The following is a 23,062-nucleotide window of genomic DNA, read 5'->3' as shown; positions in this document are numbered from 1 at the left end:
TTTGTCTTATTCCAAGGAAGAGAGACACAGCCGTCAGATTTAAGCCGGTTCCTTTACTTTAGATGATCAGCCATTACATGTTGAAAACGGAAGCAACCTAGGAAGGGGAAACTAAAACTAAGTTCACAACTCCAGAAGCCCAGTTAGCCCCTGCTCCCAGATGCATTAACCCTGTAGGGGCATTTTCTTCTCAATTCCATGAGTATTCATTAAAGATGGTTACCTGTACCAACAGCTCTGTCACTTGTGTGGTATGTAAACATCCCAGGAACCTGAATCACCTGGAAAGAATCTTTTGTGCACAGCCATACCAATGTGAGAGCGGCCACTGAGCCAGTGTTGTGTCATGGTTAGGGTGGCAGATTAGGACTAGGAAGTCCCACGGTTAAAATCCCCATTTCAGCATGAAGATCTCTTGGTAACTTTGGGTCAATCTCTATCTTTCTCCCTCCCTTCCTCTCTGTCCCTCTCCCTCTCCCCCTCTCTCCTGTCTCACAGAGTTTCTGTGAGGATAAAGTAGAGGGAGCAACATGCACACCCTGAGTTCCTTTGTGGAAAGGTGGGATTTAGAACGAAGGAACGAAGAATGAACGAATAGTAGCAGCAGCAACCGCACCAAGGAAAGTACATGTAAGATCTAAGTTGGCCGCCGTCTCCTGATACTGATTGCAAAAAGAGGAAAGGAAAGAGAAAATGTTGTCTTACTCCAGATTTGTAGTCCCTTCTACCCATCCACCACTTTAAACTTAACTTCACATTGATTTTAAAATGTCAAACATGTTCAAGCAACGTTTAGATTGTTAACAGCAATAACTCACCGAATCACCTAATAGGCTCATTGAAAAATACTTCCGCATTATAGGAATGGACAGATGGAGTACAAGTCTAGCGTGTAGATGCTCTTCCAGGTAACATTTGTTGGCTTTTAAATGTACAACACCAGAAGCAGAAGCAGCAGAAGCAACTCATGCATGAATTTTATCACTTTGCTAATTTCCCCATCAGTCACGGTAGATATTGATTGTCCCCATTTAGAGATGCACACAGCATCTCCAAATGAAAAGTTATTTATACACACAGCATGGCATTTCATTCCTTAAATAGACAATCAATGAGTGCTCTTCTAAATGGCATATTCTGAATGTGATAACAAAACTCCAAAACTCAATAAATTGCTGCTTGAAAGCTATTTGGCTCTGTAAATATTACAAGCTTGGAAAATGTGTGTGTGTGTGTGTGTGTGTGTGTGCGTGCGCACACACACACACGTGCTGTGATCTTCTTGAAAAGCAAGATCTGGGATGTTTTTACGAAAATAGTAGCCCCATGTGGCACCATGTTAGGAACTGTGAGACTGAGAAAATTCATAAGTGGTAAAATTACCCTAAACCTGCTCCTTTGCTTAGAGGCAAAGGTCCTGTTTTCATAAGGCTCATATCCAGAATAGACAAATTTCCCCAATGGTGAGGCTTCAGGGACCCTTTACTGCCTCTTCTTGATAGCAACAATATAAGAATAAGAATTAGTTCACTAGCAGTCCTAAAGAGATCTCAAAAAACTATATACTAAGGGTGTGCAAGGGCACCAATACTCAACTTGTATCTGTATCTGTAATTATCATCATCATCTTCAGATGTTTCTGAATGCTCTGCTCACTTCAATCTGTGACTCACATTCTGATCCACTCTGTTTAAAATAAGGCTTTGGGTTCCCCATTCTCTTTTGTGGGAAAACCTTTTGGCAGAAGCAGAAGCTGATAAAATTAGCAGCCATAAGAGTTCCTCCATAAATTAGCAAAGTGTGAGTTGCTTCTTCTTCTGGTGCTATACATTTAAAGGCAGGCAAATGTTACCTTGAAGAGCATCTACATGCTAGACATGTATTCTCCAGAGTCGATTAAGCAGGTCCAAGGGCTTTTGTGCGGAAAGTTAAAGGGATCCATTTTTCTCTGCAATATATATTAGGACAATACATTTATCAGGCCAACTAAAATTCCGAAATCCATAATCATTTTATTTGGGGGCAGGAGGTTGAGAGCTAGTCTGTATTCTTGCTTGTACATTAAAAAGAAATCCAAAACCGACTAGCTGCTTCACATCAATTGACTTCGCTTTTCAGACACCTTTTTGTGCTAGAAGGAGACATTCTCCAATATGCATTACAAGGTGAAGCTGCGCTCAATGCTGCCTGAAGCATTCTTGTGGAAGAGATCCTAGGGATATTTTTTCAAGCAGAGCAGCGGGTGAATTTTTTTTTTAAGTTAAATGAATATATATATATATATATATATATAATCTGCTGCTCTGCTTTAACAACAACAAAATTATCCAGCGTTCTTCGGTGCCCCACAGGCAGTATTTGGACAGCCTCACATCTTGCAAAGCCTATCTACCCAGACTAGAGAAACACAGACACACAGAAAAAGCACAAAGTCTACAGAAAAGTTGTTGTTTAGTCGTTTAGTCATGTCTGAGTCTTCGTGACCCCATGGACCAGAGCACGTCAGGCACTCCTGTCTTCCACTGCCTCCCACAGTTTGGTTAAACTCATGTTAGTAGCTTAGAGAACACTGTCCAACCAGCTCGTCCTCTGTCACCCCCTTCTCCTTGTGCCCTCCATCTTTCCCAACATCAGGGTCTTTTCCAGGGAGTCTTCTCTTCTCATGAGGTGGCCAAAGTATTGGAGCCTCAGCTTCAGGATCTGTCCTTCCAGTGAGTACTCAGGACTGATTTCCTTCAGAATGGATAGGTTTGAAATTCTTGCAGCCCATGGGACTCTCAAGAGTCTCCTCCAGCACCATAATTCAAAAGCATCAATTCTCACTACTGAAAAGTAGAGAGTACATAAAAACAGGAATGTGGTGACACTAGAGTGTTGGAAGGGGGCAGGGCTTGATCCAGCTTGGGGCACATAGCTGGCATCATGGTTAGTCTCAGTGGTCTGGATTCAACTAAGCAGATGTGCTAGTGAGAGTCCTGCACAATGAGTCCTGCTAGTGCAAAAGGCCTTTTTCCTCTCTCCTCCCCTTGCACCTATTAAATAGGCTGCGGGGGGCCAGACACAGAGAGGAGAGAGACAATCACTCTGTCAGACAAGCTGAAATGCTTGCGCTGACAGAATGATTGGAAAAGTGTGACACTGAATTCCTCTCAGGAATGGGTAAGATCACCCCAAATCACCCTGATTTACTTCATATTTTGACCCCAGCACAGAGCAGTAGTGCACTATATATTATGATGGTTCCATACATCTGGGATTTGTCCAATACACTACTATAATAAATGAGCACCTTTAGGCCTAAATCAACCATTTCCCAATTAGGAAAATGAACTTTAATGGGTTTTGATATAAGCCACATGGCTTGCCACTCGTTTTTCTGGTAAAGTGCCCCCCAAGTCAGCAACATATGAAACTACATCCCACAAGGACATGTACAGCTAGATAATGACACACACAGTGGGGTCTACCCCCCTAAAGAAAGCTGCCAGTACTCACCATGAAGTTGTCACCCCCAGCACTGACACCATTTTGGGGCTGCAGCCTCCCTAGGCAAGAAAATGGTTCTCAAGGCAGAAGTTACTTCAGAATAAACCTGATTGCAGGAAAGGAAACAGCCAGGAAGCAGGGCAAAACTATTAAAGTGGTAGGACATTCGTAGGAAGGTTAAAAATGACCACTTCTCTGAAAAAAGAAAAGCTGGCAAAGACTGGACATGCTTCTGACCCCTTAAATGGGGTGGGGGATAGGATTGGAGAGTGACTTCTGCCACCTCCCCACTTCCCACCCTGGGACAGTAAACTTTCAAGACCCCCAAGCTCTTGTATCCATCCCTGTTACTGATCCAGAAGGAAAAGAGGGTGAGAGAGTGGATGACTGGAAATGGGAAGCTTCCAAGTTTGGGGCTGATGGAACATCATGGCTCCTTTTTTACCCTTTTGTGCTTCTTAGCTGAGAATTATGGTTGTTGTTTGAAAAAAATAAACAGGTGCTGGTACTGCCAGGAAAGAAGCACACACATATATTCTTATACAGTGGTGGAGCTGAATTTACTTCACCGTGTTCTACTCAGATGTCCCCTTTTTCATGCAGGTTGGGCTCCATTCTGCAGGATTCCACCCCCCTAGAATGATTAGCATTGGCATGAGTAAAAGCCAGCTCTGGATGGCACTGGCAGTCTAGTGGCTGACACACACATCCCAATCCCTGGACCAGTTTTGTAGCTATGTGTTTCGTAGGAGGCATTTGGCTTGATGAGGTTCACAGGCTGTTCAGGACAAACTGCTGGGTGTTCAGACTGACTGGATATGGTTCTCTCCAATGAATGAGCTATTATGTAAGGGCTTGTTATTAGGGAACACGACAAAGAGTCTTGTGGACCTTTAAAAACTAACAGATTTATTGTAGCAGAAGCTGTCACGGTCTAGTGTCTGCTTCATCAGATGCATGACATGTTATCGTCAGTTGGCGGGTATTTCAGGCTAGGTGGGTTCCACAGCCTTCCTTTCACACGTACAGTTTGCTCTTCTGTGCTGAGCTCTGCTCTACAGCTGTTTCAGAATGATGTATTTTGGAAAGACATAATTCATTGCCCCAGTTCAGGCCTATATAAGTAGAATCAAACTTCTTATTCTATTTGTTTAGGCTTGAATTGAGACAATAGTTTCTTGCCCCTCTACAAGTGTTATTTAACAAAGCAAAACCAGAATGCTAAGTGCTGTCACCAACGACTGCTGCTTCAAATGGTTATTTTGTTTACTGTAAGTTTTACATAGAGCCATTTTGTATATTGTGGTAAACCATGGGTTCAGATCATGGTTGATTGGGAGCAGAACAAGCCATAATGCTAAGCCAAGAATTGTGACTTGTTGCTTCCACTCTTGGTAGGGGATAAGCAAAGTAGAAGTCACCTGCATGATCCCTTTGGCCTAGGTCAGGCACAGGCAAACTCCCCCCCCCCCGATGTTTTGGGACTACAAGTCCCATCATCCCTGACCACTGGTCCTGTTAGCTAGGGATCATGGGAGTTGTAGTCCCAAAACATCTGGAGGGCCGAGTTTGCCTATGTCTGGTAATAAAATGGCAGTCAAATGCAAAGAGGACAATTCTATGGCCTTGTTCACAAATCATGGCAAAGTCATGTTTAATGCTTTAGTGGGCTGGTTTCGCATCATGGTAAGCCAAATTATGGCTTCCCAGGACCACTTGAATGTCCTGACTCTTGGAAAGGAGCCTGCACCATTTTGCTCCTCCTTGTTCCTTCTAGGACAGGATGGCACAGCAGCTAAGCCAGGTTTGCCTTAGTATGTTGTCTGAACCCCACTTCCGGAGGCGGCGCGAAACGGCAATGGCGGTCCTCTTCGGTCTCTGAAGAGGGGCTCCGCAGAAAAGGGTCGTCCGCTGCGGCACAGCGGTGACCCATCAAGAAAAACCACGGGCAGAGTGAGCCCGTGGCCGTGGGACTCGGCGGGCACCAGGAGCGACCCCAAAAACGAAGAAGGAACCCCGTAAGGGGCTCCGGAAACGTGGAAGGGGGAGCGGTGCTGTGAGTTCATCGCTCTTTCTGCGGGAGCGAAGCCGCGCGGCTGCTGCTGATGAGCGCCGACCTTTCTTCTTGAAACATCAGGCTCCAAACTACTTACTCGTGAGTAAGGATTAAATATCTTGGGACTAAAAGCTTTAAATTTGGCTGAAAGCGGGAGACGTTAAACAGGAAGTCCGTCTTCCGGCAGTGCTTTAAAGATCAAAGGCAAAGATTTTAACAAGTGGGAAGCAGCTTTAAAAGATTAAAAATTTGGGACTATCGTGTTGACAGAATTGGCTTTTAAAAAGAAGGAGTAAAGACTTTTATTTTTAAGTGTTTTGGACTTTAAATGGGACTTTTCTCCCCTTTATGGATTACAAGGAATTAGGAACCAAATCTCGGACTGACAGGAGAAAAAGAGAGCTGTCATTGCGGAAACTGTATTTAAAATAGAGACTGTTACAGTGGAGTGATACTGGCAAGATACAATTAAAGAAACTGTTATTTGCACCTTTTATCTGAGACTTTGTGACAGCTTGGGAAGTGCTCTGCAAGTTAAAAAAGTTTATGAAGGACTTTTGGTAAATTTGACTGTTTGGGGCTGCAGGGACTTTAATGGCGGATAAACTTCTTTCCTTTTTATGAACTACAGTAATACTCCCCCTAGTGGAGTCTTGGAATTATAAGTGCCTGGGAACAAATTTTATTTTGACTATCTCCTGCTTTGTTATTTACACTCTGGAACTACCCTTCCCATGGGACAATATACAATTTGACCTTGATTCATAGACAGGTGTGGAATGAGTGGCCAACCGAAAACAAGATCTGCTAAAACGAAAGCAAGACAAGCCCAACTTGTGCAAACAACTTTGACTACTCAGTCACGTAGATCATCTGTCCCAGCTGTTTTGGGAATACAAGAAAAAGAAACTGCACAGCCTGCATCAGAGGATATGGCGGAGGGAGGATCGGATACCTTCTTAAAACAAATGCTAGAACAATTTGCAATATTGAATAAGAAGGTAGATGACCAATCGGCAAAAATAGACCAAGCCACATCCTCTATTACTAAATTGTCTGACCAAGTTGCACAACATACACAAGTTATTGGGAATCTTAAGGAAGCAACTGTGGAAAATCGGAGACTGGCTGAAGCAGCCAATGAAAAAGCAGAACAAGCAAATCAAAAAGTTGAGGCTATAAAAGGGGAGGTAAGGCCACTACACAAGCATATTAGTGACCAACAGGCCTACCTGTCTATGGTGGAATTGAGAAACCGGGAAAATAATCTGAGAATAAGAGCTATTCCAGAGCTTGAACAGGAAGATTTAATTGGTTATCTGACAGCAGAATTTTCTAAGTTCTGGGGTATAGAAGAGGACAAAGATTTCAAGATCACAACTGCGTTTAGACTGGGAAGAGTCGTGAGGAGGGATAAGCCCAGAGACTGTCTGATTATTTTGAGATCCAAGCAGGAGAGAGATAAAATATTAGGCCTCCACTTTAAGAAATCACTTGATATCCAAGGTAAAAGAGCAGAATTTTATAGAGATATCCCTAAACAACTTTTGGATCTCAGAGCTACATATACAGACCTAGCAAGATTGCTGAGAGGAAACGCGATTCCGTATAGGTGGGAGTTCCCCCAAGGTTTATCTTTTAATTTTAAAGGAAAGAAAATTAAGATCAAAACATCAGAAGATAACCAGAAGTTCCTGCACGACCACGGAGAAGACCTTCAGAAGGGAGCAGCAGCCTCTTGGCCACCGCCACTGCCTGGAACAACATTGATACCTACACCCTCAGGTCCAGAAGAAAAAGAAGACACTTTATAGGAACAACAGATTGATTCAGAATGTCTCTGCAGCTGTACAGTTGGAATATAAATGGCGGGAATTCCCCGGAAAAAAGACGAAAGATTTTTCATATTTTGAAAAAAGAACAATTGGATATTATTTGCTTGCAGGAAACGCATGTGACTAGACTCCACAGGAAGGTGCTAATTAACAAAAGACTAGGCCAAGAATTTATTTCATCAGACAGAGTTAAAAAAAGAGGAGTGGTAATCTATGCAAAGGAGAACTTGTCACCGAAATTTTTATTTAAAGATGAGCAAGGAAGAATTTTGGCAATTGAAATACAAACACAGGGAGAAAAATTTTTGATTTTAGGAATATATGCACCAAATGAGGGGAAATCGGAATTTTACAAGAAGCTGCACGAGATAATGCTGGACTATCTGGACTATACCAACATCATAATGATGGGTGATATGAATGGGGTGGTTTCTACTCATATGGATAAGTCACAAAATCAAAATTTAACTAAAGATGGCAGACTACCTAAAACTTTTTTTGAACTAACTGACAATATGGACCTGATTGATATATGGAGGACAAGGAATCCCCTGGGTAAAGAAGGAACATTCTTCTCTGAGGCCCACCTATCATGGACAAGAATCGACCAAATATGGACAACTAGAGGACTGGCACCTAAGATCAGAAAAGTGGAAATCTGTCCAAAGACTTGCTCCGACCATAATGCTTTGAAAGTGGAATTGAGACTTACTCCAACCGGTTCTTTCAGATGGAAAATGAATGACACCCTACTAAGAGATCAGGAGATTGTGAAGAAGGCCCAAAAAACTTTAAAGGACTATTTTGAAATTAATTTGAACACTTCGGTGGAAAAGAGAACAATCTGGGACGCAAGTAAAGCTGTAATGAGGGGGTTTCTGATTCAACAGAATACAATTAAGAAAAAACTTTGGAATGGAAAAAAAGACAAGATATTAGAGAAGATAAGAGAAGGAGAGAAAAAATTGAGATTAAAACCAAAATCAAAAGAGGTTTTAAGAGAAATCAAATTCCACCAAGCTCAATATGCGAAATTGATAAACCAAGAAGTGGAATGGAAAATTAAACAAATGAAACAAAGATCATTTGAATCGGCAAATAAATGTGGAAAACTGCTAGCATGGCAGTTGAAGAAGAGACAAAAACTGAACTTTGTCACTAATCTAGAGGTGGAAGGGAGAAACATTCAGAAACCAGAAGAAATTAGAAAGTGTTTCCAGAAATATTTCAAAAAACTTTATACACAAGGGCCTCAGGAAGTGTCTGAGATAGATAAATTTTTAAAAGCAAATGGTTTACCAAAACTATCTCAGGAGAAGAGGACAATCCTGAACTATAGAATAACAGAACAGGAAATTGAGGGTGCCATTCAGAATATGCAACTAGGCAAATCTCCAGGCCCAGATGGACTTACCTCCAAGTACTACAAGACATTAAAAGACTACTTGATACAACCGTTAATGGAGGTTTGTAACCAGATTATGGAGGGGAGGAGGGCACCGGAAACGTGGAAAGAAGCCTTCATCACATTGATACCTAAACTGGAAACTGAAAAGACTCAGCTTAAGAACTACCGTCCCATCTCACTCCTAAATGTGGATTACAAAATTTTTGCTGATATTTTGGCAAGTAGACTTAAAAAAATATTTAATGAGGTAATTCACAAGGACCAGGCAGGCTTTCTCCCAGGGAGACATTTGTTTGATAATACCAGGAACATTGTTGATATTTTGGAACTTTTACAAACTAATATCAATACGAAAGCTGTGTTAATTTTTATCGACGCGGAGAAGGCCTTTGACAACATTTCTTGGATGTTTATGAAGAGAAACCTGGAAGGGATGGGAGTGGGGCGGGGGTTTGAAAATGGAATAGAAGCAATCTATTCTGAGCAAAAAGCTAAACTGATAGTGAACAATGTGGTGACAGAGGAGTTCAAAATTGAAAAAGGGACACGACAAGGGTGCCCACTATCCCCTCTTTTATTTATTTCAGTCCTGGAGGTGTTACTGAACATGATTAGGGAGGACCGGTCGATACAAGGAGTACAGGTCGGAGCGAAACAATATAAACTGAAAGCTTTTGCAGATGATTTGGTTTTAACATTACAGGAGCCAGAATCTAGTACAAAAAGAGTATTAGAACTGATTTATGAGTTTGGTCGGGTGGCGGGATTTAAATTGAACAAGCAAAAAACCAAGGTTTTGGGGAAAAACTTGACATCTTTAGAAATAGATGGGTTTCAGAAGGAAACAGAACTAAGTGTGGTAAAAAAAGTGAAATACCTAGGGGTCCACTTGTCAGCTAAAAATTTGAATTTATTTAAAGACAATTATGAAAAATGCTGGTTGGAAATCAAAAAAGATTTGGAAATCTGGTCAAGATTGAAACTTTCCTTGTTGGGTCGAATTGCAGCTATAAAGATGAATGTATTGCCGAAAATGTTATTTTTGTTTCAGACCCTACAGATTGTGGACAGAGTGGAATGTTTTGGAAAGTGGCAGAAGGATATATCCAAGTTTGTTTGGCAGGGCAAAAAGCCCCGGATAAAGTTTAAAATATTAACTGACTCGAAAGAAAGAGGGGGGTTTGCTCTGCCGGACCTGAGATTATATTATGAAGCTGCGGCCTTCTGCTGGATGAAAGATTGGTTATTACTTGAGAACACTGATGTCCTAGATCTGGAAGGGTTTGACAATGCTTTTGGTTGGCATGCATATTTGTGGTACGACAAGGTAAAGGTTCATAAAATGTTCAAAAATCATATTGTTAGAAAATCAATATTTATGGTCTGGATAAAATACAAAGACTTATTAGAAGGTAAGACTCCGAGGTGGCTTTCACCAGCAGAGGCCAAGGCCCGGAAAAAACCTAATATGGAGGTTGGTTGGCCGAAATATGGGGAAATTATAGAAAAAGTAGGAGAAACTTGGAGACTGCAGAGTTATGAAAAATTAAGGAATAAGGTGCAAAATTGGCTTCACTACGCTCAGATTCAAGAGGTTTTTAAGTTGGACAAAAAAATAGGTTTCCAGGTGGAAAAGTCGAAACTAGAGACAGAATTGTTGGAACCAAAGACCAAGGTTCTTTCGAGAATGTATAACTTGCTGCTTAAATGGAACACCCAGGACGAGACAGTCAAATCAGCCGTGATAAAATGGGCTCAGGACATTGGGTACAACATTATGTTTGAGGACTGGGAAAGGTTATGGACCACTGGTATGAAATTCACGGCATGTAATGCCTTGAAAGAGAATATTATGAAAATGATATACAGGTGGTACATGACCCCAGTCAAGCTTGCTAAGATATATCATTTGTCTGATAATAAATGTTGGAAATGTAAGGAGGCTGAAGGGACATTCTTTCACCTCTGGTGGACTTGTCCAAAAGTGAAGGCCTTCTGGGAAATGATATATAATGAGTTAAAGAAGGTGTTTAAGTACACCTTTCCCAAGAAACCAGAGGCCTTTCTACTGGGCATTGTCGGCCAGAAGGTGTTAAAGAAGGATAGAACCTTTTTTATGTATGCAACTACAGCAGCAAGGATTCTCATCGCAAAATACTGGAAGACCCAAGATTTACCCACACTGGAAGAGTGGCAGACGCAATTGATGGATTACATGGAATTGGCCGAGATGACTGCCAGGATCCGAGATTTGGGAGAAGAAGCAATAGAGGAGGATTGGAAAAAATTTAAAGATTATTTACAAAAATTTTACAAGTTATATGAATGTTAAGAATTCGCATGATTAGGGAAATTCAGCTCCAGCAATAAGATTAAGGTATGGGAAACTAAGTTATATAAAGGAAAGGACTAATGTTTAAAAGAATATTATATATGTCATTAGTGTAAATTGAAAATAAGTATTTTAAACGTAAACTACAAGTATTTGAAAGAACAAAAGAATGTACGAAATAAGGTTATAATTTGCTGAAAAATTTTATTGTAAAGAACGCACGGTGAGGGAGACGTGGGGAAGTCCAGTTGGTTATGAAAAAATGCTTTGAAAGGATGACTTTTTTCTTTTTCTTTTTCTTTTCTGTTTTTTTTTTGTATAATTGACTTTGTATTTCTATTTGGGAAAAAAGCAATAAAAAATATTTTTTAAAAAAATAAAAAAAAAATAGTATGTTGTCTGAACCCAGGATAGCAGTTATGGTCTCTCTTCCTTGACCGTGATTTGTAGACTTAGCTGCCATACTGCACAGTGCTAAAAGTGCTGGAGGGGAACAAAGTGGGTACAAGCTCCTCTCAAGAAGTCAGCATGTTTGTGCAGTCCTATGAAAGCAGGAGCTGCAAACCAGGCCAGTAAGCCATTAACCATGGCTTACCATGATGTGTGAACAAGGCCATAGAATTGTGGGCTTTTTGCATTTTATTGCCATTTAGCAATGAGGATAAGACTTCAGACATCTGATGAAGCAGACTCTGGTCCACAGTAGCTTATGCTACAATAAATCTGCTAGTCTTTAAGAGACCACAAGTCTCTGCCAATTTTTGCAACAGAAGGCCAACCTTCTATACGATGCCATTGAAGACTGTCTGTATTTTTCTTCTGCTGTTGGACATGGCCTAGTTGGGAAATATAATTTTTGTTCAATAATCCACTAATAAAATTGATAGAGATAGGGTTGGGTGATCACTATTGTTCAGCCTAAGTTACCAGCACAGGAACGCCTTGCCAAGGTGTTAGAAAATATGGATGCGAAATTTGCATGGTGCCGTATGAATAATAATTGAATATTTGATCTTCAGCGATTGACTGCTCAGCCTTGTGGTTGCAAGGGAACAATTTAGGCACATTTCTTTGAACAGCGGATAGAGAAGCCGAGGTTTCAGTCTTGTATTTACACACGCAGACACACATGTGTGCACGCACCTTGTTTACGCATCTCTGTGTGCCAAGCGTATCTGTCACTTGCTTGTGCCCTGTAAGGAACTTATTGCAAACATTCTAGAAGCTGCACATGAAAATTTCATGCCTCCAGGTGCTCCATGGATTATTCATGAAGCTTTTGGTGCTGTCACCATGGGAGCCAATAGGCTACGACGTATTTAGCATATTAATGCCTTTTTTTGATTTAGTGCACAAGCAGCTATACCACACCACCTGGAATGCAAGCGCAAACTGCCACTGATTCAAATAGCTATGCAACATGAAATAAGGGGTTGGGAATATTTTCTGGAGCTGTTGGGAGGAGGGCAATATACACACACAGGCATGAACTTCCATTCCCAAGCATCAGCCTCCAAATGAAATGTGAGCTTCCTGAAGATTTGTTTTCATAATAATGCTTTCTTTTTATCTGCTGGGAGCTTGGGGCTCATTACACGGTCTGTCCTACTGCTGTAGCACATGGTCTGGAAAAAAAATTTTTTTTTAATAGGCAAGCCATGTGATTTGTCAGACATTACATCAGAATGATTTAATACACCAAGGGCAAGATTGTATGTCAGGTCCAGCTGCTATTACTGTTTCTTCAGCAGGTTCGCTGGAGAGGCTTCAGAAAGCTACTATGAGAAAACCATCACCATTCATTTTGCTGTGGTTCTTAAACAGAGGGAGACGGAGCCGTGCGGCGGGACTCGCTTTGCCCATCGCTATGGCAATTTTCTCCTTAGCTCTTGTTCAGCAGCTGAAGGGGAGCTTTAAGTATTTCATTGAAGCTAAAATGTTGGAAACAAGAAAGGCAATGTTCCTAGAAGAAAAGAGGGTGGGGAGATGCAGAGGTTTCAAATTACACATATAAGGCCGTGTTAAACATTCATAGACTTAGTATTAACAATTCACTTTGATACGTGCGCACGCAGCACTCTAATCGAGCCCTTTCAAGATGGAATCAGGAGAATGTCTGCTTTTTTCCAGGGGAAATTGGAATGCAATGGCAAAATGAAGCAACGAAGGAGGATGGGGAGGGCACAGCCAAGGGCTGAATAGGGGAGAGAGAAAAAGGATTCATGGTGGTTCCTCTCATCAGAGCCTTTTGCATCACTGAGGACTGGTGTCATGTAGTGGCAAAATGTGCGACTGGAAATCTCACCTCTACCATGAATAAACTGTTGTGCTCAGAGTGTCTGGGATGATTAAAAGTAGAATTTGGATGCAGACAGAGCTTAATAGATAAAGGGTTTAATGTTCTGGTTCCTGCCTTGCATCCAGCCAGACAATTTTTATTCTTCCCTTCAGAATTCCCCTTGTCCTTCCAGTCTAGTATAAGTCCCGGGAATGACTAGCCTGTGATTAACCCAGGGCATGTTGAAATCCTGGCTTGGATCCAGGAATGGATCTACGATTACACAAACTAGGTGGTCCTTAATTCTCTCTCATTTCAGCCTCGCTTCCCACCCTGCAATATGGGGATTATAACACCAAGCTACCATACGAAACAGTTGTAAGGATTACTAGTATAAACAATGCGCTTTCAACACATTGGAAACTACCCCAAATTTTTATTTGCGTTATGATTGTTATAGTTAAGAATAGATTCCTAAAATTGCAGGCCTGGAATACACTGCCACTTAATTCAAACACCCAGATCCTCTACAGTGAACTACTCTTAACATTCTGCCCTACAATGCACCACAAGGAGAAAGGAGAAAGGAGAAAGGAGAAGCAAGCAAGGAAATTGCCTGCTTACCCCAGAGGCACTTGCAAGTGGCAAGGAACAAGTGGGACTTGAAACAAATGTGTTGCCATGTATCCTCCCTCCTCAGAGAAGTTCTCAGAAGTGCCCCAACCAGCCACTACCTCTGAACAGGGCATACCACTCCCATTCCACCCTCCATTCCCTCCCCACCCCCAAGTAACACTCAAGACTCCATGAATATTGATCATGCTCAGTCCTGGTTGGGTTGAGAGATTTTTTCCCGGGAAGACACTTGTCTGACAATTTGAGGAATATAATTGATATTTTGGAAAAACTAGAAGTGAATATAAATACTAAAGCAGTTTTGATATTTGTGGACACGGAGAAAGCCTTTGACAATATTTCTTGGAGCTTTATGAAGAAGAACCTACAGGGTATGGGGGTAGGCCAAGGCTTTGAAAATGGTATAAGTGCAATTTATTCAGAACAAAAGGCTAAATTAATTGTAAATAATGTGGTGACGGAAGAACTTAAAATAGAAAAAGGGACACGACAAGGTTGCCCAATTTCCCCACTACTTTTTATTTCGGTCCTGGAGGTTTTGCTGAACATGATTAGAAGGGACCAGCTGGTTAAAGGTATACAGGTCGGAGCTAAACAGTACAAATTGAGAGCATTTGCAGATGACTTAGTATTGACGCTACAGGAGCCAGAATCTAGTACCAAAAGGGTTTTAGAACTGATTCAAGAATTTGGTCAGGTTGCAGGATTTAAATTGAATAAGTTAAAAACTAAGGTTTTAGAGAAAAATCTAACACCAATGGAGAGAGAGAGGTTTCAGAATGTGACAGGTTTAACAGTGGTTAAGAAAGTTAAATACCTGGGGATTAACATGACAGCAAAAAATGGGAATTTATTTAAAGATAACTATGAAAAATGTTGGGCTGAAGTGAAAAAAGATTTAGAAATTTGGTCAAATTTGAAGCTTTCACTGCTGGGCCGTATTGCTGCGATAAAAATGAATGTATTGCCTAGAATGTTGTTTTTGTTTCAAACACTGCAAATTGTGGACAAAATAGACTGTTTCAAGAGGTGGCAGAGAGATATTTCCAGATTTGTCTGGCAGGGCAAGAAGCCCAGAATAAAATTTAAAATACTAACAGATGCAAAGGAAAGAGGTGGATTTGCCCTGCCAGACCTTAAACTTTATTATGAATCAGCAGCCTTTTGCTGGTTGAAAGAATGGCTGCTTCTTTAAAACACTGACATTTTGGATCTAGAAGGTTTTAACAATGTATTTGGATGGCATGCATATCTGTGGTATGATAAGGTCAAAGCACATAAAGCATTTAAAAATCACATTGTCAGGAAAGCACTGTTTAATGTTTGGATAAGATACAAGGATTTATTGGAAAACAAAACACCAAGGTGGTTGTCACCAATGGAAGCGAAAGCCTTGAAAAAGCTCAATATGGAGGTCAAATGGCCGAAATATTGGGAAATTTTGGAACAAGATGGAGATAGACTGAAATTGCAGAGTTTTGAAAAATTAAAAAACAAAGTGCGAGACTGGCTTCATTATTATCAGATAATGGAGGCATACAATTTGGACAAGAAAATTGGCTTCCAGGTGGAAAAATCAAAATTAGAAACAGAACTCTTAGAACCCAAAACTAAGAATTTGTCAAGAATGTATAACTTGCTGCTGAAATGGAACACTCAGGATGAAACGGTGAAATCTGCTATGATTAAATGGGCACAAGACATTGGACATAACATTATGTTCGCTGACTGGGAACAGTTATGGACCACAGGTATGAAGATTGGAAGAAATTTAAAGATTATTTACAGAAATATTGCAAAATTAAAGAATGTTAGAGTGATGTTGGATTGAAATTAAGTGGCTTCTAGCTGTACAGGCTTTAAAGTTATATATAGATTAAGATTAAGGATTAGGATTAAAAAGGTTAAAAGAATGGAAAATTGGTTTTTAAAAGGTAAAAATTTAATGTTATATTATATTAAGATTAAGGATTGGGATTAAAAAGGAGGGAAAGGAATTGCTGGACAAACAAACTGAATTGGAATACAAAAGAGGGAGGTATGAGGAGGTCCGGGAAATAAGTAAATGTAAAAGTAGTGATGAAAAGATGGAATTGTTTTTAACTGTGTTTTCTTTTTTCTTTTTGTATTTTGTATTGTGTATTTTTCTTTTTCTTTTTAAATTCTTTTTTTATTTTTTATTAATGTGTATCTTTTCATGTGAAACTTTAATAAATATCATTTTTAAAAAAAAAGAGAGAGAGAGATTTTGGAGGTGGGGTTAAGTTTGCTTCATACTCAGCAAACCTTGGGAATCTCCTGAGCTTACTGAGATTTCCCTCTCTCTGTGACCTGGTTCTGGCCCTAGTCCTCCCAGCATTCACCACACGTGTTCACTATTTGAGGGAGAGTTTGCTGAATACATTAATCCTGGAGCGACGTGATCCAGTTGGCCAAGAAAGCAAGGTTCCCCAGAACAACGATCTGCCAAAATCAAATTGCCACTGGAAAGGGTTTCGTGCCCCCAAATACCCTGTAAGTGGGAAAAATCTCCCCCCAAAACCAATATATCCATGGCTTTTAAAGCTCCTCCCCCCTCCCCGCGGAAATCCCGACAAAAGAACAGTGGCAAGGGAAATTGATGGATTATGTGGAACTGGCGAAATTGACATACAAACTGCGATACAAGGACAACTGTGGCTTTAAAGAAGAATGGGACCTTTTTACAAATTACTTAAAGAAACAACAAAATGAACTGGACTCCTTGGCAGGTTTTGAATAAACATACACAAATTTATTATTGTTAACATAACAGACAGATAAATTAAGGATCTTTACAAGTTCATAATATGCAGAGAAAAATATGTGTTGAAAAATCAGAGAGAGGAGCTGAGGGAATTCTTGGGGGGAGGGTTTTTCTTGGGGAGGGGGGAAGGGGAAAAATGGGGCAAAAAATCAATATGATATGTTTTTGATATTTTTTTATGATGAAATTCTTAATAAAAACTATTCATAAAAAATTAAAATAAATATCATCCCCCCCGCTATCATGAATACCATGAACTAAGATTGCTTTGGACAAACTAAGAGTACATCACAGATGCACCCTCTCCCATACAGTGCCATAAAAATGTCTACAGGACACCATCACATTGGATGGGACTCAACGAATGAGTCCTTTCAGTGGAAGCCCTGTGGAAAGACTTCTGCATGTCCAACAAGGCTTCCCCCTCTCCTTCCCTCACCCAGAGAAAATGATTCAGGTGTGTGTGGAGAGAACCCCCAGAAGATCACTCAGGGGGAGAAGAAGGAAAAATGCTTGCCCTGATGGAATGATCACCTTAGGATGACACTGAATTCCTCCCTTTGTATTGAGATCCATCCACGTTAGCAGCAGCAGAAGAGACTGAACGTGCATGGTGCTTCTGACAGGAAGCTCTCTGGAAGCTTAAAACTTGCAGTCTTAGACATTTTTGTACAATCCCAACCTGGAGAGTTTTAAGGAGCCGTGGTTTGTGCTGAAGGAAGGTGCTGAATGTGGTAATTATTCTTTACAGAGTTGCGCAGAAGTTGCCCCGAGTCGTTTGACCCTTTTTAATAGTTCTCTTTTCTCCCAGAAAAACCACGCAACACTTGCTTTCAAAGTTTAAAAGCAACATACGACTTTTGCTTACTGTACTTGCTCTTGTCAGATTGAATGTAGAAGAGCGGCAGGCGATGCTCAACATTACTGAAACATATTTACATAAATTTGTATCAGAGACTGATGGATATTTACAGACTGGCTCTGAGGCAGGGAGCAGCATAACACAACACACTTGCGGCTGTCACAGTTAGAACTCTCACACACAGTTGATATCTGAACTAAGTAGGGGGAAACTGCCTCAGTGTACACAGCATATGACATCGCAAGATTCCACACTACAGCATTAACCCTTTGCATAGTACAGTGGTACCTTGGGTTACATAAGCTTCAGGTTACATACGCTTCAGGTTATAGACTCCGCTAACCCAGAAATAGTACCTCGGGTTAAGAACTTTGCTTCAGGTTGAGAACAGAAATCGTGCTCCAGCAGCGCGGCAGCAGCAGGAGGCCCCATTAGCTAAAGTGGTGCTTCAGGTTAAGAACAGTTTCAGGTTAAGAACGGACCTCCGGAACGAATTAAGTACTTAACTCGAGGTACCACTGTATTTTGGATGCACCATTCCCACAATGCCAGATAAAAACCTCCTTTCAGGTGAACAAGGAGATTGTTTCCAGGTTGAAGCATATTCAGCACACATTCAGGAAATGAGTAAATATGGACAAGACTAACTACCATCCCAATGTTCTCCAGTCTGTTGCCCTCCAGATGTTTCAAACTGCAATGCCCATCAACCTGACTCAGACTGCTGTATCCTATGCCCACCAATAAATTACATATGTCAGATGTTTCATTTAGCACTTCCTGATCTACCCCTCTTGAACTGTATTCTTTTTTTCCTGTTTTGGTCCACAAGGCCCCACATGGAAATTGTGGCACCACAGATACAGCAAACATTTCAGTCAGTTCCAGTGACCGGTGCCTAATTTGATTGCAGTTATTATGAATGGTTTGTAACACCGAAGAATTAAACTCTAGCAAAGTCCCTTTCCAGAGGGGGAAAACTGGATAGTTAATATTTTTTAAAGGAAAAAGAGTGATCTTGGCAATTACAGTCAGGTTAGGCTAATATTGATCCTTGGGTAATGGAAAAGTTAACATGAGACCAATTAACTAGGTTTTAAAATGACAAATGCTTGCCTACTGCAAGGATTTGTTAAAGCTGTTGAAAAATGCTGGAAAAATGGTATGTATGTTGATAGAAATTGCACATGTCCTTCAGAAAACATTTAGTGATTAAAGGTGCAATCCAAAATATAATTACTCTCATCTAGTGTTTTCGTGAAAAGCAGTTATAATGTGCAAACCACCAGTGACAAATCTCAGCAGCGTTTTGTGTGGCACTAAAATTTGGTGTCCCCTACCTCTCCTGCTGGAGGAGACTCTTGAGAGTCCCATGGACTGCAAGAAGATCAAACCTATCCATTCTTAAGGAAATCAGCCCTGAGTGCTCACTGGAAGGACAGATCCTGAAGCTGAGGCTCCAATACTATGGCCACCTCATGAGAAGAGAAGACTTCCTGGAAAAGACCCTGATGTTGGGAAAGATGGAGGGCACAAGGAGAAGGGGACGACAGAGGACGAGATGGTTGGACAGTGTTCTCTAAGCTACTAACATGAGTTTGACCAAACTGCAGGAGGCAGTAGAAGACAGGAGTGCTTGGCGTGCTCTGGTCCATGGGGTCACGAAGAGTCGGACACGACTAAACAACTAAACAAACCTCTCCCGCTCCATTCTACAGCATTGTTGTGGTACAAACCCTGCAGAGTTGCGCCGTGTGGCTGAATCAGTTCTTCTATCCTGAAACCAGCTCTGAAACCACCTCCTCCTCCTCACATGGGCTTCTTCATTTAAATCACTGGACAGCTCTCCACAGATATACTTGACTGGTGTCAGAGCCTACACTAATGGCTCGGAGGCAGTGGTTTGAAGTGGGCAGATGGGGAAATCGGAGAGAGGGCTCCCGGACTCTTCACTGGAACTCAGTGAGGAGGGGACAGGTCCTCCGCTACCTACGCCCTCCCTGCGCAGAAGGCTCCCGCGCAGTGAGAGGAGGAGGAGACTGGGTGTCAAACAACTCTTATGTTGGAAGAGATTCAAGAAACGCCCACTGACGGATTCTGCTAGTGACTGAGACAGTCATGATTAGAAAGGGCTGTGCAGTCAGAAAGGTTTAACAAGGCAAATTAGGCTAGAGAGGCACCAGTTTACGCACGAGTAACTCATACTCATCACATATATAAAATGTACACGCAGTCACAAAAATACCGTGAGGCCAAAAAAAAGAAAAAAATGTTGACAGCAGGACTGGTGCTCTAAAAACAAGCAGCTGGCAATTTACAAAGTTAATAGAATAGGCGAGAGAAGGAAAGAAAGAACTGGATAAAGAAGGACTTGGTAGAGAACCAGTAGCAAGGGAAAATATTAAAGATTCTTCATAGATTGCTCTTCACCTCAACCCAGAAATGGGTGGGAACAGGTATTGGAGAAGAACAACAAACAAGGAGCAAAACAAGACAATCTCCAATTCATGTTACACCACCGAGAACTGGAGCGGAGGTGGCATAAGGCATATAGAAAAAGATAGTAAATGGAAATCAAAAGGTTGTAACTCTCTCTCTCTCACACGGCTGGATCCAGACTACCTGTGGATGAAACTAATTGTGGGGTGCTCTGCTGGAGGGACGTGGGTGGCGCTGTAGGTTAAACCACAGAGCCTAGAACTTGCCAATCAGAAGGTCGGCAGTTCGAATCTCCGCAATGGGGTGACCTCCCGTTGCTCGGTCCCTGCTCCTGCCAACCTAGCAGTTCAAAAGCACATCAAATTGCAAGTAGATAAATAGGTACCGCTCTGGCGGGAAGGTAAACGGTGTTTCTGTGCGCTGCTCTGGTTCGCCAGAAGCAGCTTAGTCATGCTGGCCACATGACCCGGAAGCTGTACGCTGGCTCCCTAAAGTGAGATGAGCACCGCAACCCCAGAGTCGGTCACGACTGGACCTAATGGTCAGGAGTCCCTTTACCTTTACCTGCTGGAGGTGAATGTTTATTTAACGAATTCCCCCTTTCCCACTTCAAATTTGAGGACCCTTTGGAAAAGTGTGGTGGGCAATAACCCTGGTTTGATGGGACAGGCTCATGGATCTGCACTCCTGGCACCAGAATCCCAACAGTTTACCCGGATAGGGATAAGGATGGCAGCGAGGGGAGAGCTGCAAGGATACACAGTGGGAGTGCTGGTTTGGCTATGTGGGCATGTCTGCCTACCCCTCCTGCCCCATCCAGGTAAACTGTAATGGCACTGGTGTTGAGAGACCAACCTCACAACTCTGCTCCATCATGTTGGGCACTGCTGGTGCTGGGGACTATAGGAGGAAGGGGGGAATTAGTGGAAAGCTGCTTCTCCTTCTCCTGAGACCCAGGAGCTTCTGCTGAATCCTGTCCCCTCCAGAAGGAGCTCTTCCATTCACAAAAGGGCAAGTTTGGATCCAACCCAAGATAAATCAAGAAGGACATTTTTGATTAATCGACGCGAATAAAAGTTTAAAGGCAGTCTTTGAGATCAAAAGGACGCTATGTTTAATTTATAAGTAAAATAAAGAAATGGGATGTAACGAAACAAGCAAAAAGAAAGGGGGGGGGGAGAGTCAGAGCTAAATATCCAAACCTCAAAGTTTTTGCATGCCTACACTTGTTTTAATTTATTCGCCATCCATACTGAGTCAATACTGTTTGACTTAAGCATTCATAAAACCTGAGACAGCTACATCAAAGTAATATCAATCTAATTCCCTTGAAGACATCTGGGAAAACAATCATGTTAGATAATCTTTGGAGAAAAATGCAAACGTGTGTTTGCGGGGGTGGGGAATCCATCCTGTAGTATAGCCACATGCTTGCTGTAGCTTCTTGCAAATGAATGACACACACACCCCTTTCCCTCCTCTCCTGCAAATATAAAATGCCCTTTTCTAGAAACAATAACACTAATGCAGATTTTTAGTGTGAAATATAAATTAGAGCTTGGAAAAAGGTTGCTGTTGCATCACACGCTCTACCCCAAGGCAAACTTACCTGAAAGTAAGGCTCATTGAATTCTTCCTTTTTTCTTCTTTTCTTTTCTTTTCTTTTTTTGTTTTGTTTTGTTTAATTGATACAGCAAGAAAAAAAGAGAGAAAACACAGATACAGAATTACACACAGGAATAACAATAAGCACAAAATTTTCTTAACAAACAATAAAACATAAGTTGGTCTTAACACTATAGACCCGACCTCCCATCTATTCCTTATTTCAATTTCATATTACTTATTGCCAGTACACACTTTTATCATAATTTAACTTTTTCTTAATATATCTTAACTCTTATGTCTAACTTGCAACTATTACTGAAGTTCCTCGAATGCTGCAATCCAATGGAACTTAGTGCACAAAAGCCAAAGAGTGGCTTCTCATTCAAGTTGCAATCTTCCAATAATTGCCCTCCCCCCTCTGAATTGTATCAAAGATCACAAACCAAAATCTTTTGCGTGGAGTCAGGGTCAGTTTTGATGTAGGAAATTCTTCTCAACTCCCCATATAATGTTCCTTGCTATTAAGTGGCAAGAAGGGAACAGCAATGGGGTTATAAAAAGGGTCGCGGAGTTGGTTTGTTTTTCAATCCTTATGTTATATAAAAAAGACTCCCGATATAAAATGCAATGTATTTATGCACTCTTGTTGGAAGCCCGGCACAACAATGCCATTGAGAGGTTTCCTCAAGTTAATATGGCATGGAATTGGGTTCACGGGTTTAACGAGTATGATCAGAATTGCTCTGTTAGGAAAGTACTGGTAACATGCAGTACCAGCCAAAATGGTCAGCTCAGGGATTTAATTTAAGAATTCATGCATTCAAGACCTTGATGTTTTAGCAATAGACTGGAAGGTACAAGCCATAGGAGCCAACTCCTAGGGGCCAAGGTCCCTTCGACCTCCCCAATAAAATATGTGAGGGGCTGACCCACCCAAAGTTGATGGGCATTGCCAGTCAAATTCTGCGTCTTGTGATCGATTATGCGGGCAATATTTTATTCAAGTTGGGACCCTTGGTACTAGCTGTTAATAATAAGGAAAGTTCAGCTCTCCTAACCCTCATCCTTCCTTCACTCCCTTCATTTTTCCTTACATAGTGCCAGTTTGAATTTTTGGCTCAATTTTACATGCATTCCGGAGAGAGTGAGTCTCGGTTTTCTGATATTATTTTACTCCAGATCACCCCAGACTTCCAAGGTGATTTGGGATGAGCTGCTCTGCCTCAGAGAATTGCAAAGCTACCCTGACCCACCCTGCGCATGGCACAAATAGAGCTGAATCAACCCAATTCGGTTCAAGATTTGGCCAAGTTGATCACACGGTCCTCATTCAGTAT

General features: G+C 41.4%; 2 long non-coding RNA genes across 2 annotated transcripts in view; one reads left to right on the top strand and one right to left on the bottom strand.

Moving 5' to 3' along the window:
* Window positions 1–23,062, top strand: part of LOC308473781 — a 314,717-nt gene that overhangs the window by 279,884 nt on the left and 11,771 nt on the right. The window lies entirely within an intron of this gene.
* LOC308473769 lies at window positions 645–21,753 on the bottom strand. Its single transcript, XR_013984301.1, has 3 exons — window positions 21,727–21,753; window positions 3,496–3,592; window positions 645–662 (listed from the first exon to the last, which is right to left on the bottom strand). It is a non-coding gene; the product is annotated as an uncharacterized lncRNA (long non-coding RNA).

The sequence above is a fragment of the Podarcis pityusensis genome (genome assembly GCF_964106645.2).
Source record: "Podarcis pityusensis genome assembly, chromosome: 3".
NCBI classification, from domain to species: Eukaryota; Metazoa; Chordata; class Lepidosauria; order Squamata; family Lacertidae; genus Podarcis; species Podarcis pityusensis.
Note: the sequence above shows the minus strand (reverse complement) of the source record. Positions and strands in the feature narration are given on the sequence as shown.